Source organism: Hibiscus syriacus, unplaced genomic scaffold, assembly GCF_006381635.1.
Source record: "Hibiscus syriacus cultivar Baekdansim isolate YM2019G1 unplaced genomic scaffold, ASM638163v2 tig00111402_pilon, whole genome shotgun sequence".
Lineage (NCBI taxonomy): Eukaryota > Viridiplantae > Streptophyta > Magnoliopsida > Malvales > Malvaceae > Hibiscus > Hibiscus syriacus.
In genome coordinates, this window is record NW_024063082.1 from 8,564,357 (window position 1) to 8,582,193 (window position 17,837).

The 17,837-nt window shown below is 33.6% G+C and overlaps 1 long non-coding RNA gene, 1 other non-coding gene and 1 pseudogene across 2 annotated transcripts; 2 read left to right on the forward strand and 1 right to left on the reverse strand.

Annotated features, from left to right (window-relative positions):
* Positions 1 to 5,130: 5,130 nt before the first annotated feature.
* On the reverse strand, positions 5,131 to 5,221 carry TRNAY-GUA. Its single transcript is given in 2 exon segments — positions 5,131 to 5,166; positions 5,185 to 5,221. It is a non-coding gene; the product is annotated as a tRNA-Tyr (tRNA).
* A 1,503-nt stretch (positions 5,222 to 6,724) lies between these two features.
* On the forward strand, positions 6,725 to 12,962 carry LOC120162070 (annotated as a pseudogene).
* Positions 12,963 to 13,156: 194 nt separating this feature from the next.
* On the forward strand, positions 13,157 to 14,289 carry LOC120162071. Its single transcript, XR_005519527.1, has 4 exons — positions 13,157 to 13,334; positions 13,720 to 13,782; positions 13,856 to 13,917; positions 14,062 to 14,289. It is a non-coding gene; the product is annotated as an uncharacterized LOC120162071 (long non-coding RNA).
* Positions 14,290 to 17,837: the final 3,548 nt, after the last annotated feature.

Genomic DNA, 17,837 nt, shown 5'->3' on the forward strand with positions numbered 1-17,837 from the left:
GAGCCGTGTCATTCCCCGACCAGATCTCCTCATCACGTAGGAGCCATGTCAACCATAGATAACCAGCCGTCCTCGTCACGTAGGAACCGTGTTATTACCTTTAGATGGCCAGAACTCTTCATCACGTATGAGCCGTGTCATTCCCCGACCAGATCTCTTCATCACGTATGAGCCGTGTCATTCCCCGACCAGATCTCCTCATCACGTAGGAGCCATGTCAACCATAGATAACCAGCCGTCCTCATCACGTAGGAACCGTGTTATCACCTTTAGATGGCCAGAACTCTTCATCACGTATGAGCCGTGTCATTCCCCGACCAGATGTCCTCATCACGTAGGAACCATGTCACCCTTAGACGACAAGAACTCTTCATCACGTATGAGCAGTGTCGTCCCCAACAACCAATATTATCCAATTTCTATGTATAAATGGAAGAGAACCAGACAAAAACGTGTTGTCTTATCATCTTTGCCCTATTCTTGTTAACACAAGAATGTGCAAAGAGGGGCAGCTGTAGACACCCGTTTTTGTCCGGGTTTTTTTATCGTTATTATTATTATTATTATTTATTATTATTATGTTTATTAATTACATATTACAATTTTTTGCAGGCCAAAGCCCAATACAACAAGGCCCAACCAAGGCCCAACAGAGGCCCAACAACCCGAAGCCCAACAGAGGCCCAGCAACCCGAAGCCCAATTGGCCCAATCCCGGAGCCCAACAACCCATCAGTTTAGGGTTTCAAACCCTAAATCGGATTAGGGTTTCAAACCCTAAATCGGATTAGGGTTTCAAACCCTAAAACAAATTAGGGTTTCAAACCCTAATCCCCTATCTAGCCGCCGACCTCGACTCCTCAGCTTCCCAGCCGAGCCTCACCCCCCGACAGCCTCTGACGCCGGCCGCCTACATCCACAGCGATTGAAGGGCCGTCCATCCGTCATCCACAGTGATCCTCAACAGTGAGATAGCAGAGAAATCAATTAAAAATAAAAAAAAAATCCAAGCAAATCTAATCAAATCCTATTTTCCTAGACCTCATCATCTCACCAAACAAAGCAAAAATGAACATGCAAAGCAAGATAAAAAGGGGGGTCATTCGGGTGGTAAAGGGGGAGGGAGAGAATCGGTTTGAAAAAAAAAAATCAAAACCTATTCGAAACTACAACAAAAATGAAATAAAAATAGAGAGAGAGGTGTCTCACCGTGGTTTGAGGCCGTGGAAGCTTGAAGGTCACCATGTTTTTTGTTTCCTTCGAAGGTAACTACCTAGATCTAGGGATTTAGGGTTGGTTTTAGGTCGAGTAAGGCGTTTTTTCTAGTATAGGGAGAGGAGATGATCATTTTGGGGGTCACTTTGACTCCCTCCGGTCACCGGCGCCGCCGTGCGCCGCCGCTCGCCACCGCGAGCTCCGCCGTGTTTCCCCTCCCCGGCGAGGAGGGGTTGAGAGATTTCTAATCTCTCCCTTCTCTGTTTTGGCTGAATAGAGAGGCAAATGAGGGAGATGAGGGTTGAAGCCTCGTTTTGGGTTTAAGTACGCGGGCCAGAACGGTGCCGTTTTGGCACTGTTCAAAACGACGCCGTTTTAGGGGTTCTGGGTACCCGTGTTTTGCAAGCATGGGGTAACTACACTTTTAGTCCTTTCTGCTTTGTAACCTCACGATTTAGTCATTAAATAAAATTATATTTATTTTATTTTGAGCCTTAATGTTTCAACATTGGTATTTTGGTCTGGTACTTGCTTGTTTATTATTATTATTAATGTTGAACGTTGGCCATAGCATTTATAATTATTTCAATTTAGTCACTGGTTATGTGTTGTTTATTTCTTGTGAATGTTAGAATTTGGCCATGATATTTATGTTTCTTATATTTTAGTCACTGTTTGGTATTTGGTGTAATTACTGTTTGAATCTTTAAGTTTCTGTTTATTCTAAAATTGACCACTGATTTTGTTCTGTTTTATTGTAGCCATTGATTAATTTAGTTTCTCTATTTTATGTTTCCGATACTGTAGTTTCAATTTACACAGTTTAGTCACTTGTCTATAAAGCTTAGTTATTTTATTTTATTTGCATTATGGTTTGCCATGTTTGCATGTTTACATTTTAACCCATGTTATATTATTATACTCATATTTTACTTTGGCCACAATGTTTGTATTAGTTTCATTTTAGTCACTGATTTTATATGTTGTATGTTTTGGCTGATGTTCAAATTTGACTCTAAGATTTGTAAATCTGTTCATTTTAGTCACTAGTTTGCATTCGGTTTAATTACTATTTTAGTCCCTACGTTTCTGTTTTTGCCATTTTAGTCTTTTAATTTTCTATTTTTCTGTTTTAGCCCTTTAATTTGTTATTACCATGTTAGTCATTGTAATTATTAAATACTTACTTTTTGACCATTATATTTTGGGTTGTAACATTCTTTTAATCCCCTATGTATGTACATTTTTCATGTTATGTATTTATTTGTACCATATGTAATTAAACATGTTTAATTTTATTTGTTGTAAATATTTATTTCACATATTTCTATTTCTATTTATTTCCATTTTTCTCTATTTAAATATTGTCCAAATACTTTTAAGAACACGTATGCTTAGAATGAGCGTGGAAAGTATCACTTGGTCGAAGTGGTGCGATTCGATACGGCATTTTAACGACATAAGAACTTGCAACAAGTCGAGTATATTTCACTAATTAATTTGTGCAAATGATGCAATGTGTGTTTTTTTAATAGTAATTTATTTTATTTTATGTAAATGTCAATTTGCATTTGTATTCAATTCACATTTTAGTTAATCAATTTATTTTGTTGTATGCAAACGTCAATTTTATTTATATTCGATTCACATTTTATCAAGAGGGAAATATTCTTTATGGATGAGAAATAGTCGAGTTAGCTTTCCCGATGGAGGATTGCTAATTTCGAGATTTCTTTTCGAGTTAAAGAATTTTCTCTAATTATTTAATTCGAAGCAAATTAATCAACGTTCGATAAATAGATCATATTTTAACTTTATATTTGATTTATAATTTCCACCATTTACAACGATGTGTAAGCGACACAGTACCAGTTTTGGGCGTTGTGGGGTGTTTACCCTTCCCCGCACGTAACCGACTCCCGAATCCACTTAAATGAATCTTTGGTAACGCAGACCGAATCTTGTCTTAAAAAATGATTTTTTCTTAAAATTGTTTTAAAAGACGTTTTTAGGTATTCGACCTACCTAACCCAAAGGTTGATGGCGACTCTATTCAATTTTATCCAAATTAATCCAAAATACCCAATTTTTCAAAATAAAAGTCATAATCGTTTTTAAAATAATATTTAATTGTTTATAAAAAAATGGTTATGACAAATGTTGTTGGGTATTTTAAGTAAAAACAAATTGATGAGATGATGTCGATCATTGATTGATGGAGATGGCTCAACGTGGTGAATGGAAGTTTCACTTGAATTTTTGTAAGGATTCAGGATTCGGTTCGGGTTGAATGGTGCTAAGGGTGAACAATTATGTGATTCGAGAAGTGATCAATTATGTTGATGATGATGATGAAAAAAAGATAGTATGATACATGAGATGATCAAAATTAGTGGTGGTTTTGGGTATTGAGGAAAATGTCGATGGGTTGATTTTCTTTGAAATTCGAGTTAAATACAAACTAGATTTGAATTCAGGGGATTAAAATAGAATGATCTAAAATTTTAATACCTAATAATCATCACTATGATAACGAGAATCTAACTTGGTGCTCATGTGATTAAAAATTAATGAAAAAAGTAAAATCAACACAGAGTTTCCTTGTATGAAAAAGTAGAGTTTTATTCAACAAAGGATTCATTGATTTAGGGTTTATCTTACCAAACAATGTTTTCATTGACACAATAAACTAGTCACTTGGGATCACACAAAAATCATACATTAAAAAATCTAATAAAAAAACTATGAATAAAAGATAGATACGAATAGATCTGACTGCATTAATAAACGAACCACAAAATGAGATGAATTTACATAAAAATCATCGACAAACCACAAATCAGAGTCGATCTTTAACGGGGTGAAAGAAAAATATAAATTAACATGTAAGGAATCACTAACTTTTTATATAATTGGTTATAGAATTGCATTCATCTCCATGGAAGATGCAAAAGCATATTTCTCATCTAACATATTTCCAGCTGCAATCAACAAGACAATAAAGTTCGATATTCAAATAATATTGAAGTGACGCCTCTTTGAAAAATAGATAACTTTCGAAAGCACGTTTGGAGTGAATAAAATTATCACAAGGTAAATAAGAATAATATCAATAATTTGAATTTTTTTTTTCTTCACAAATATCACAATTATAGTATTCTGAATCATTCCAGTCTTATTGACAATTAAGTTGAATAAGAATAATATCAATAATTAGATCCTTAATTTATGTCAGATAGCGTTGGGTCGAGTGGGGTTTATATTCGGAAAAAAAAGTTGGATCGTATTCGGGTAGAAGATATATATTTTTCGAATTGAATTGGTAGAATGTATATATTTTTCAGATCATATCAAATTTAGGGTACTAAAAATCCGACTCAATCCAACCTATTGCCATCATCGGATTCGAGGGTAGTTGAAGCCAATGATGTTTAATATTGCCATCATCGGATCAGATCAAATTGTTGGAGCAGAATGGTGGGATAACCAGTGAAGAGCATGGCTGGGAAACTTACTCTCCACTTGGTAATTCAATTGTGGAATCCACCTTCACGAGGGTCTATTAATATTTAATGTTGATGTAGAAAAACTTTATTTATGTGAGACGATAATGTTTGTCATTTATCATCGGAATATAATAATTATTTATATATATTTTTCTTTCAAATTGTTTGATTGAATATTTAATTTTTTATATGACATTACTTTACAATTTAATGATTAATTTGTACTATGTTAATATTATTAATCTACTCTGACTTTTATAATTTTATTATATTTCATTCGTATTCAATAAAACTAGCACTTATTATTAGTTAAAAAAATACTCTAATACTGCTGGTGGTTGACAAGCTGAAAATGAGAAAATAAAATTTATACACAAAATGGTGAGAAAAATATTAATTGAAAATTAAATTCCGACCTGCCGGATTCGAACCAGCGACCTAAGGATGGCCATGAGGGATGCCCACTACAGTCCTCCGCTCTGCCAACTGAGCTAAGGTCGGTCTGACTTTCCTTCTTGAAAGAAAATGTAAATATTGTATTTAAAAAAATGATTCTATTTACATACAACGTAAGCTCAACCTTTAAGAGCAAAATGTTCGATTTTTTTTTCAATAGTCTTCCTCTCTTTGAAATGATTCCAAATTAATCACTGCTTTTTTTTGGGGTTTGGGGAGGGGGAATTGACAAATTTTTAATAGAATTCATTTAATTCGGTAAATATTCATGTAATAATTTTTTTTAAAAATTTCACACTTTAAAGTTATTATTGATATAGTCATGGATAATGATTAAGAATCTATTGAAGTTGATCAAAAAATTTCGATAAATATATATATATGATAATTTTTTTAAAAAAAATTTACACTTTATGATTATTATCGATATAGTCATGGATAATAACTAGAAATCTATCAAAGTTGATAAAAAAATTTGACAGTGAAGATATTAGATATAAAATAAAATTCTAAAAAAATAGATAAAATCTCTCATTAAAAAAAACCTTTATTGTTTAAAAAATTAACAACAAAATGAAAAAAAGAAATAACTGGCCTTTTTGAAGAATCTGAGAAAAGAAATTTAGCGATTTCCTCCTTTTTTCCTCTCCTCCTCTCTGCCTCCGTAAAAATGTTTCATTTTTTCCTTCAAAAATATTTTTTCAGGCTATAATTTCGATACATATTTGTTTTTGGTTTTAAAATTTCGAATTTCTCATACAAAAAGGAGTAGTGATCTTCAAGCAGGCAAGTTTCTCTTTCAAACGTCTTTAATATTTGAAATGAATAATTTTGCTTTTTTTTCCGTTTCTTTATGGATTGGGTTTTTTGGGTGATTGATTTTGATGCTTCTTTGGTAATTGATGCTGGATTTTTTTAAAAAAAATAATGTCAATAAACTGTGTGGTTGATGAGAAAATGTAGTGAAATTTTCTTTTGGTAATGTGCTTTTCCTTTTCCCCTCTTTGTTGAGCTTAACGTTCAGTTATATGGGTAGTTGCCGAGATAATACCGTGGGACTGTTTTTTTTAATAGAAAAAAGGGATCTGCTAGTTTTTTGTAATTGAAATGTTCTGCTGCTCTGTGTGGTTGCTTAAGATGATACTTTTTAGAACGTGAATAAGAACTTTTTTTTATTGAATTCTAATGTTCGATTGAGCTCTGTTCATTTGCTGATAATTGGATTTAAATATATTGTTTATTTTCTATGATCCTGAATATGGAGATTTTTCCAAATAACCGAAGTTTTAAAGTTGTTTCTTTTTGTATTGAATTGTGAGGTTAAGTGCTGTTTGATTTCTGAGGAAGTACTAAAAGTAATGGGAAAAAAGTTAACTATTTCGCTGTGTGAAACACTATATTTTTTGTTATCTAGTGGCCTAGTAGTATCTTTAAACACAAAATCTATTTGTAAATGTAGAAGAGAACTAATATATCTTAAGGCTTTAATGATGGGATTTGATTATCTCGACTTATTGAAATTATAACTAGTTTATATATATTATTTAAACTTTTTTTTGGATGCAGGTTTGGAGATGGTTACTGGCAGTAGCGTAGATATGCTACCTAATACTATAGGTAATGGTTTAGAAAGACATAGCGGGAATTTGGCAGATAGTTTCACTGAGCTAGAATTGATGTTGCAAGCGGATCATAATCAACAATTTATGGGTCATGAAAGAGGTCTTAATATATATAGGAGTGGCAGTGCTCCGCCCACAGAAGAGGGATCACTGAGTGCTGTTGGTAGTCTTTTTTCTAATCCTGCTTTTCGAGACGTTAATGGTATCACTGGTGTTAGCAGTAATAGTAGCAATAATGGAATGTCTGAAGATGAGATTTGCTCGCATCCTGCGTATCTTTTATATTATTACTCCCATGAACACATAAATCCAAGGCTGCCTCCACCGTTGTTATCGAAAGAGGATTGGCGTGTTGCACAGAGGTTTCAGGCGGGTGGGTCTTCCCTTGGGAGCATCGAGGACTGGAGAAAGAAAAAGTTCGATGAGGGTGGTGATAGTTCATCACTATTTTCAATGCAGCCTGCTCCTTCTGCTCAACAAGGAAAAAATGATTTGCCGAAAAAGGAATGCCAGTGCAAGGCATTTGCCCAGGAAGATGTCAGCTGACTGGCTTGATGAAGGCTCAGACAGTTTGTTTGAGTTGTCTGGTTCTGGGCTTGGTGCAAGGAGGAAGAGTTTTGCTGACATTCTTCAGGTGATGTAGCCCCCACCCCCAACCCACAAGTTCACAAGTTTGTACGGTTTTTTTTTCTTTCTTTTAACCTCGTTGTAACATAATTCTTCTTAATGTTTATTGATTTTGGTTGTTCTGTCCTCTTTTCTTTGTGATACTTGTCAATATGGATTTCCCAAATAGGTGCTTTCCAGTTATTTTCCTTTTCTTTGTTTAATGTATTTTTTTATTTCATTTTGTCCTTGTGGCTGTGATGAAACAAGATTTTTGTTTTGATTGTCAATGTGCCTTTGAATCATTGGGGTCAAGTTCTCTAAATATCTGACATGTTTGGTTATAATTAGGTTGAAGACTCATTTTTTTCTCAGATTGTTTACAGCTTCAATCCAGCATCACCAATTTGCTTTTCTTTTCTCTATCATTAAATTCTTTTTTTGTTGGACTTATCCTGTGATTGCTTTACTATTTATTCAAAACATTTTCTAGATGAAACAACTTCCAGGATTCCCAAGAATATATGGGTACTTCAGTTTTTATTTTCTTTGCTTTGTGTATCTCTTGTGAAACTCTTCTCTGCTTCTTTGCTTGTCTTTCTTGTTATAAGTCTTTTAATGAAAACTGTGTGATACAACAATGCGATAAGAACTTGTACCCTTCATATGGTGATCAAAATAAGTGGTGCAAAGAAAAGAAGGGTATCAATATTCAGCTTCTAGACCCTACATTGTTTTCTCTTGCCCTCCAAATAATTTTTCTGCAACATTTATATTAGGATGTATTCAATTATTTTCATGTCTTGGACAATGATGTATATTTATTTTCTTGAAGTTCTCGTCTGTGTTTTTTTCAATGATGCACTTTTTTTAATATCTGCATTCTTTTCTACTGTTATGCTTGAAACATCTTGATATTGATTAACATTTTCTGATCTAATTTTATCGAAAATGGGTCATTGATTAAGGACAATACCATTTATTTAATTTAGCATGTTCTGTGTTGGAACTGACATGATAGTCACCTCCAGGATGAACTTGATATACCTGCCATATCAGGTCATCTTTCACGGCCAGCAAGTCGTAATGCTTTCAGTGATATGTTAGATGAAGCTGGCATTGCTAATTCCATATTTGTTAATGGATCAGAGTCAATGGAGAACTTGGATGCTGGAGTAGCTCATCCAGGTATGATTGGAGTTCAGAGCCATGGCAAAACCACTTCTAACTCTTTTGCATCTGCTGTGGGTTCGTCATTATCAAGAAGTACAACTCCTGAACAGCATTTGGTTGGGAGGTCTCCTGGTTCTGGACTTCCTCCTGTTGGGAGCAAGATCAGCCACATAGAAAAAAGTAATATCATTGGATCTAATGTCCAAAATGGGCATTCAACAGCTGTGCCTGAACTTGCTGAAATTGCAGCCACATTATCTGGATTGAGCTTGTCAAAAACTAGAAACGTAGATAAGAATGCTCATATGCAATCTCATATTCAGGCTGATTTGGAAAATCAGCTGAACTTTTCATTCAAGATGCCCAATGGTCATAATCAGAGTGTGCAGAAGAAATTCATTGACCAGTCCAATGCAGAAAAGCTCCCACTCTCTACAAACTATGTTGACTTGGCTAGGAAAAGAGTATTGCACCAAATGTTAATGCTTCTAGGATTAGTTCCAATGGGCAAGTCAACCTTCCCAAAAGAACCTCCTCTTCTCCAGATCTTTATGCAAAAGCGCATTCAGGACTTGGAAGTTCGGAAAGATCTGATGTTGGCCATCCCAATGTGAATCTTACAAACACAGATTTCATTGGCCACTTGCCTGGTACTTATTTTGTCAACCAGAATAAGAACATTCTAAATGCAGGTATTGTATCTTCTGGAAGCTTTTACTTTTTGTGGGCTGCTTTTCATTTTATAGATTTTTCTTTGACATGCTTCGTGGTATATTTTCTTTTAGGTTTCTCTGGTGATAGAACAAGTTTAAATAGAGCTCGAATTCAAGGGTCTGATCTTTTTCCGCTTATAGATGCTCAATATATCCAATACTTGCAGAAAACTTCTCAGTATGGGACACATGCTGCACCTAGTTCTAGTTCTCTGCTTGCTGGAAACTATGTTGGTACTTTACAGGGGGATTTGAATGGCCTTCAAAAGGCATATCTTGAAGCAATATTAGCTGAACAGAAGCGACAGTATGAACTGTCACTTTTAGCTAAAGCTGGTGGGCAGAATCATGGCTATTATGGAAATCCTTCGTATGGTCTTGGCATGCCATTTACTGGATGCCCACTGGAAAATTCTGTACTCCCGTCCATTGATTCTGTAAGTATAAAGAATGATAGAAATGCACATTTTAATTCAATGATGAGAAACGCAATAGGGGGTTGGCACTCAGATATTGGTAATAATGCGAATGGAAGATATGTATCATCTTGATGAATTTAAGAACAACAAGACCAGGTCCCTTGAACACGTAGATATCGTTGACCATGTTGTTGAATTCAGGTACATGTCATGGTGCCTTCTCATATTTTATAAGTGGACTTGTAATTTACCAAGTCTGATTCTATTGTGCAATGCAGTACGGATCAGTATGGCAGTCGCTTTATTCAGCAGAAATTGGAAACTGCTTTGATGACTGATGTTTTTGGAAATTATATCATACAGAAAGTATGTGCTTCATGGTGGTCTTTTAAATCCGTGAATCATCCAAATTATGAATTTATAATCAATTAGTCTAATTCTTGAGCTGGATTTGCAGTTTTTCGAGCATGGTACAGAAAGTCAAAGAGCAGAGCTAGCTGGTCAGCTTATTGGTCATGTCTTGTCTCTCAGTCTTCAAATGTATGGTTGCAGAGTGATTCAGTAGGTGCATGGACTGTAATTCCCCTTCTTTTTCTTAAAGAAAAAAATGTCATGCTTTAATGTAGTTAATTTTTTTAGTCTTGAGAACCGTAGCCTCCATCTTACGTTGAAGTCATTTTAGCTTACATTCCCTGGCTTAGTATACTGTACATGCTGCATAGAACCATTTTAATGATTCGAGTTACTGGTCACGTATTGGCTCTGCCTTTAAATATATGGCTGCAGAGTGATTCAGAAGATGCATGGACTGTAATTCCCCATCTTTTTTTAAAAGAAAAAATGTCATGCTTTAATGGAGTTAATTTGTTAGTGTTGATAGCCGTAGCCTCCATCTTATGCTGAAGTCATTTTAGACTACATTCCCTGGCTTTAGCATATTGGACATGCTGCATGGAACCATTTTAATGATTCGAATTACAATAGATATGGCTGTTTTGTTGTTTGGAGCACTTGAATACAATAGAATCCTAGTCTGTTACCAGATGAATTAACATTTTGCTGATTAATTTGGATGTAGAAGGATGGTATAGATAGAAGTTTCTATACCTGTGCCTGTTTAAAATATTTTTACTTATTTATGGCTTAACGTTTGAAAATTTTCTTTGATAACGGTATGAGATGAAGTCCTGCTTTATCAGGTTGGTGCACAAAGTTAATATGAATTGCTTGTATGTCCTTTCGAGTTTATGGGGTAATGAAAGGCTTGCTAAAAATCCAATGACTGTAGGCTTTGGAAGTGGTTGATGTGGATCAGCAGACTAGAATGGTAGCGGAGCTTGATGGTTCGGTCATGAAACGTGTTCGTGATCAGAATGGTAATCATGTTATACAGAACACTATTGAGTGTTTTCATCAGGATCGAATTCAATCTATCATTTCAGCTTTCTATGGCCAAGTTGTGGATCTTTCTACCCACCCTTATGGTTGTCGTGTCATTCAGGTTTGAAATTTACTGATCATACCCTTTCATTGCTGGAATTTAGCATTTATTTTTATTGATTTTACTCGCTATTCATGCCGACTGATAGAGGCTGCTGGAACGTTGTGAAAACCCAAGAAATCGTTATGGAAGAGATCATGCAGTCTGTATGCACTCTAGCACGAGATCAATACGGGAATTATGTTATTCAGGTATCCAAGCTTAACATTGAATCTCTGTTGATTTTTATTTTATCTGCCATCAGAGAATGAAGTTTCTGTTTTTGTCTCGAGTTAACCGCTTTACCTATTTGTGCATAACTGCATATATATTTCCTACACCTATTTGTGCATACGTGAATCAGTTTGTGATTAACATATTTTTCTTTCTTTGAATGTTTCTACACATTCTACTGTTTTGTCTTCGTTTCCAGATCAGATGGGATCTGTTCCTTATCCGATCAGTGCTCCTCTTCTCTTTGGATCATCTTGAAACGATGCCATGAACTCGATTTTAAATTAGTTTCATAGAAATATTACTCTTTATTGTACCCTTTGGTATATGTTATTTCTTCCATTTTTTTCTGCTTCCTGTTGGTCTAGCCACCTTTTGCTAAATGTATGTCCTATTTTGACCATCCATGGGATTGTATTTCTTATGTTTCATTGTGTGATAGCATGTTCTTGAGCACGGTAAGCCACACGAGAGATCTGCTATTATCAGCAAGCTTGCTGGACAAATTGTGAAGATGAGTCTGCAAAAATTTGCCTCTAATGTTGTTGAGAAGTGCTTGACTTTTGGTGGGCCTGAGGAACGTCAAATTTTGGTCAACGAGATGCTTGGTTCTACCGATGAAAATGAGCCGTTGCGGTAAGCCACACGAGAGATCTGCTATTATCAGCAAGCTTGCTGGACAAATTGTGAAGATGAGTCTGCAAAAATTTGCCTCTAATGTTGTTGAGAAGTGCTTGACTTTTGGTGGGCCTGAGGAACGTCAAATTTTGGTCAACGAGATGCTTGGTTCTACCGATGAAAATGAGCCGTTGCAGGTGTGTCACAATACTAATTTCCTTTTCCACATGCAAATAATGATATGTTGTTGCATCAAGCAATGTTCACAGGCTTAAATTTTGTAACAAATCATAAGTTCAATTGTTCTTTTCTCTTTTGTTGATTACATTACTCCAGGCTATGATGAAAGATCAATTCGGAAACTATGTTGTCCAGAAGGTTCTCGAAACCTGCGACGATCAGAGTCTCGAGTTGATCCTTTCTAGAATCAAGGTTCATTTAAATGCCCTGAAAAGGTACACTTACGGCAAACATATCGTTTCTCGTGTCGAGAAGCTTATTGCAACTGGTGGTATGTATCACTCTTTTCTTTTAAATTTCAATCTACAATATTATTTTTGCTAGCCATATTAGTCTCATTCATGCCGAACTTATAAAACTTGAATTTCTCAACCGCAGAACGGGGCTTAGGATTACTATCTATATTGGCATCCTCCTGAATAATCAATCTATAAACCATAAATGGCACTTTTTCTCTGCTGCCACAACAAGACTGCGAACAGATGCAGTTTGTACAGCCCGACATAAAAGGTGATAATAGCGTTCGTCATCTCGTCTCCCTTATTCACTGCAAAATATTTATATGTAGATAAGCATAAATCCAGTCAGTCAGCAGAATAAGATGATCGTTGTTGATATTTTATTGTATATTTTCCGCACTATTGGGAAAGAAGCCTTCACCGGTGATTGTTTCTAGGGTGTTCAAATCCAATCCGATCCAAAAAATTAACCGAAAACCGATCCAAAAAACCGATAACCGAAAAAACCCGAAACCGATTTAGTGTGTTTGGGTTTTTTAAAAAAAAACCGATCGGTTCGGTTCGGTTTCGGTTTGGAAATCCGGAACCGATCCAAACCGAACCGAACCGATATATCTTACAATTTAGTATGAATGACACCGTTTCAATTTTCAAGTTGAAACCCTAGCCCACTTTAGAGTTTAGACTCCGCCTCTTCTCAATGTTCTCATCCTCGTTTATTTTTTCCATTAAGCTTTCAATCAAGTTAATCAGATTCTCCTCTGAGGAAAGAAAATCCAAAAAAATCTGCTCTCTTGTTACTCAAAACCAGCTGGTATGTTACCGTGATTTGATTCTGTTTTGTTTTTCGAGTATGATTTGTTCTTTAATTTTCGAAGGTTTTTTTGTTTATTCTGGTTGATTTCTGTATCGTGATTTATTTCCGAGTCTTCTTTAAGCTTGTTTGATCAAATCTCAATAGCTTTAGGAAAATTGTTGCTCTGCTGATGATGATCTTCTCTGCTTTAATTTCTTTTTCTGAATTTTCTAATCTCAACTGCTTTTGATCTGAAAAAACCGAATGAGATTTTGTTTATTCTTGTTTGTTTGTTTTACGATACGGTATGAGTAACAAAAATTGAAAAATAATTCTTTTCAAAGGTAACATATTTTAAATTCAGAGTATGATTTGTTCTTGAATAAAATTTAATTCTTTACAGCATTAGTTGAAGCCTCTTACCAAAAGCTTCACAGATTCTCTTAGCGAGCTTGGAAATTTAAAGGTAACATATTATTACTTGAGAATTAAAATACTTAACTGAATGGAATAATAACAATCTTTTCTTTCGTTTGCAGCTCGAACACTTACCGGAAAACTATAATGGATCTGCCCTTTCACTTATTGAATCATTGTCCAGGTATATAACCTGCTACCTAAAACAAATTAGTAAGCAATATATTTTCTCTTGTGTATCTGTGAATTTTGCTGTGTCTTATGCCAAGTCCTTGTTCTGATACATTTCCTTTCTGCCCTTCTCAACCTTGTTATTGCATCGGTAAAGAGAACAGAAATTTGTGGAATTATCCTTGCTGCATCATTACAGGGCTGTCTGACGCTGTAAGACTTGTTTAGATATTTTTATCAGGCTGTTGTCGTTTGTAATGCAAAGAAGTAATATCCCAAACTGGTTGGTTATTGGGAGCTGATAGTGTTACTTTTATGTTCATCAACGGTGTTTATTCGATCGACATTAGCTTAGGATGTGAAATGGTGAAACTGTTTTTGAAAAATTAGAATCCAAAAACCTCACAAATCCAAACCGAATCAAACCGCGCTTAATTGGATCGGATCAGATTTTTTTTAGAAACATCCAAACTGATCCAAACCGCAAAAATTTATATTTTCGGATCGGATGAATTTTTAACCAAAAACAGATCCAAACCAACCGCGAACACCCCTAGTTGTTTCAAACGAATGAGATCAGATTACGGCTTCCATTTTTACCCATATCCATTCTGTAAGTAGACATAGATGCCATAGATTGTAAAGGAGAAGTTTGGTTGTAAATGCTTAAATAAACAAAGGTCGAGTCCCAGTTTTCAATGTTTAAAATTTTTGCTTGCGTAAATACCCTAAATTTTCGGAGCTCAAATTCCTCATCCGTTGATGAGATGATCCAATCGGAAGAATTTGCTCTTAATTTTAGAACCAAAGTGGGATCAAAGGGGATGGAACGTGCGAAGTAATGGTGAGTATTTGATCGAGTCGAGTAATATTTTCATTTATTTATTCAAGTTAACGAGATTTGTTTTATAACTTAAATTTTATTTGAATTTTTTTGAGTCAAATTGTATAATTTTTTAATTAAATTTAATTATAAATACTTATAATATTATGATACAATTTGATTTTAGTTTAAACAATTTTCTATAGTCGTGTGTGTATATTTATATGTTCATATATATATATATATATAATTTAGAATTGAAGGACTTGTCTCGTACTTGAAAATCAGTCTGTTTAAATTTTATTTTATAACTTAATTTGGATATACAAAATGATTTGGAAGATATGTTTTTTTAACATTAACAAATTTGACCCCCATTAAATGCATGGATAGGTGATCAAATGCATGTGACATCATGATTAACCTCTTCTTCTTTTTATTAAAGCCTTTATATCTTGAAATATTTTATTATACTTTCTTAACACAAACATAATCCATATCTTAGTTAAAGGAGTACATGGAATTTTAAGGTTTAATTTTATCAATTGTGAGTTTAATTTATATTTTTTGGTGAACTGGATTGAATTAAACGAGTTATTAAATTTAATAATTGTAATTCATTATAATTAATTATCTTTAATTATAGTGTTGTTCCATAAATTAAAAATAAATAAATATTGAGTTTAAGTTGTAAAATTTGTCTTGTATGTTGTTTAAAATTAAGTATTTGATATCATTAGAATGTTTGATGAATGTAAAATTTAAATGATAAATAATTATAGATAAATAAAATATATTAAATATACCATAATTTAGTCCTTTCATCATTTTCGATATTTTTGTAAAAAGATTATATAATTTTTTTATTAATTTTAAATTATCAAACATATTAGAAAAATCAAATCAATAAATAACATATTATTATCAAACATAACCTGAATAAAAAATTATATTAAAGAATCGAAATGAAAAATTATTAGTCTTTGTTCTTCTGGATATCTAAAATTTATTTATTTTTAATCCATACTTGAAATTTAGTTTATGTTTCATTTTGGTATCTTCCGTTAAAAATTTAATTGTGATGTTGACGTCTCACCATTAGATAATATAGTGTCATCATTGAAAAATAAAAAAAAAGACACGTCGGTAATTCTATTAAATTTTTAACGGTGGACATCAAATTAAAATTAAACTAAATATTAAATATAGTTTAAAAAAATAAAATTTAGATATCAAAACATAATAAAAGTAATAATTTAGATACCAAATATAATTTAACCTAATTTAATTAATTAATTATATTATATTGGGAAAATTTACCTTTAATTAAGAAAGATATTGTGAGTGTGGTATCAAATATACATGTGCAAGACAGTCCATATTCCATAGATATTTTAATGTGTATACCTTAGTGGGGGGCACCATGGGATGAGAAATTCCCTCTGTAATTAGGTATTTCCCTCTCCCTCTCCCTCTCCCTCCTATGAGCTTTGAGCTTTGAGCTTTGAAGTTGACTTGCCCTAGAAAGTGTAGCAAATTTTGAGGGTTGTCAAAGTTAAAGGAATCCTATCCCTTCACAGAGGATTCCTTTCTATAATGTATCTACAGACTCCACTCATTGCAAGGAGCTTCTCAATTTTATTTTTGGGTAAACTCCCACTTAGTATCTAAATTATTATTCTTATTATGTCTTGATACTCAAACTTTATTTTTTTCAAAATCATACTTAACATTTAGTTTAGGCTTCATTTTTATATTTGATTGATAAAATTATATATCTAATTTTAGATTGATAAAATAAAAATCTGTATTTGATATGCAAAAGTTAAATATTAAATTTTTAAATCAAATATTCAAATATCAAAATATATGATGTGGTTTGACATAATTTTTAAACACATTCATTAAAACGTTTTCATTATCTGATACAATAAAGACATAGTTTTTTATTTTTTCATTTATTTAAAAGTTAAAATGTAAATAAAATAAATACATATTTATACTAGAATAAAATAAACACACATTTATACTGGAATAAATATGTACATTTCTCAATTAAAAATAAATACATACTTTCACCGACATAAATATATCCATACCCGTACCACCTGTATGAAGATAATTTTTTGGATTTTCGTATTATATGAATCTAAAATTTATTTAATTTGTATTTAATTTGACTATTCAAATTTTCCTTTAATATCAAATTTAAATTATTTAAAATTAAAAAAAAACAAATCAAGAATTGCTAGGATCTTAGGTGGCATTTGGTTGGATGGAATCCCTTGGAATTGGTGGGAATTGGAATACAATTCCACTACTTTCCCATGTTTGGTTTAAGTTTTTTAACGGAATTGAAATCCCTGATGGAATTTAATTCCATCAAATGAGGGAAAATTAATTCCATCAAAAAATGGATGGAATTCAATTCCCTTGTTGGAGGGAATTGAAATTTGATCATACTACCTTCATCAATCATTTGGTAACTTATTCATATATTGAATAAAAATATTTTTTTATTATTTCGGGTCGGGTCGGGTTTCTAATTCATATATTCGGGTCGGGTCGGATCGGGTTTTTTTAAGTGTGATATTCAGGTCGGGTCGGGTTCGGGTATAGGGTGAAAAAAATGGACCGACCCGAAAATATATATAATTCAGGTCGGGTCGGATTAAGTCACTGTTTTTATTAAATAAAAATAATTTTTTATTATTTCGGGTCGGGTCGGGTTGGATTTCTAATTCATATATTCGGGTCGGGTTGGGTGAAACTTTATTTTTTTCGGGTCGGATTTTTTAAGTGTGATATTCGGGTCGAGTCAGGTTTTTTTAAGTGTGATATTCGGGTCGGGTCGGGTTCGGGTTTAGGGTGAAAAAAATCAGACCGACCCGAAAATATATATAATTCGGGTCGGGTCGGATTAAGTCACTGTTTTTATTAAATAAAAATAATTTTTTATTATTTCGGGTCGGGTCAGATTTCTAATTCATATATTCGGGTCAGGTCGGATTAAGTCACTGTTTTTATTAAATAAAAATAATTTTGTATTATTTAGGGTCGGGTCGGGTCAGATTTCTAATTCATATATTTGGGTTGGGTAGGGTTCGGGT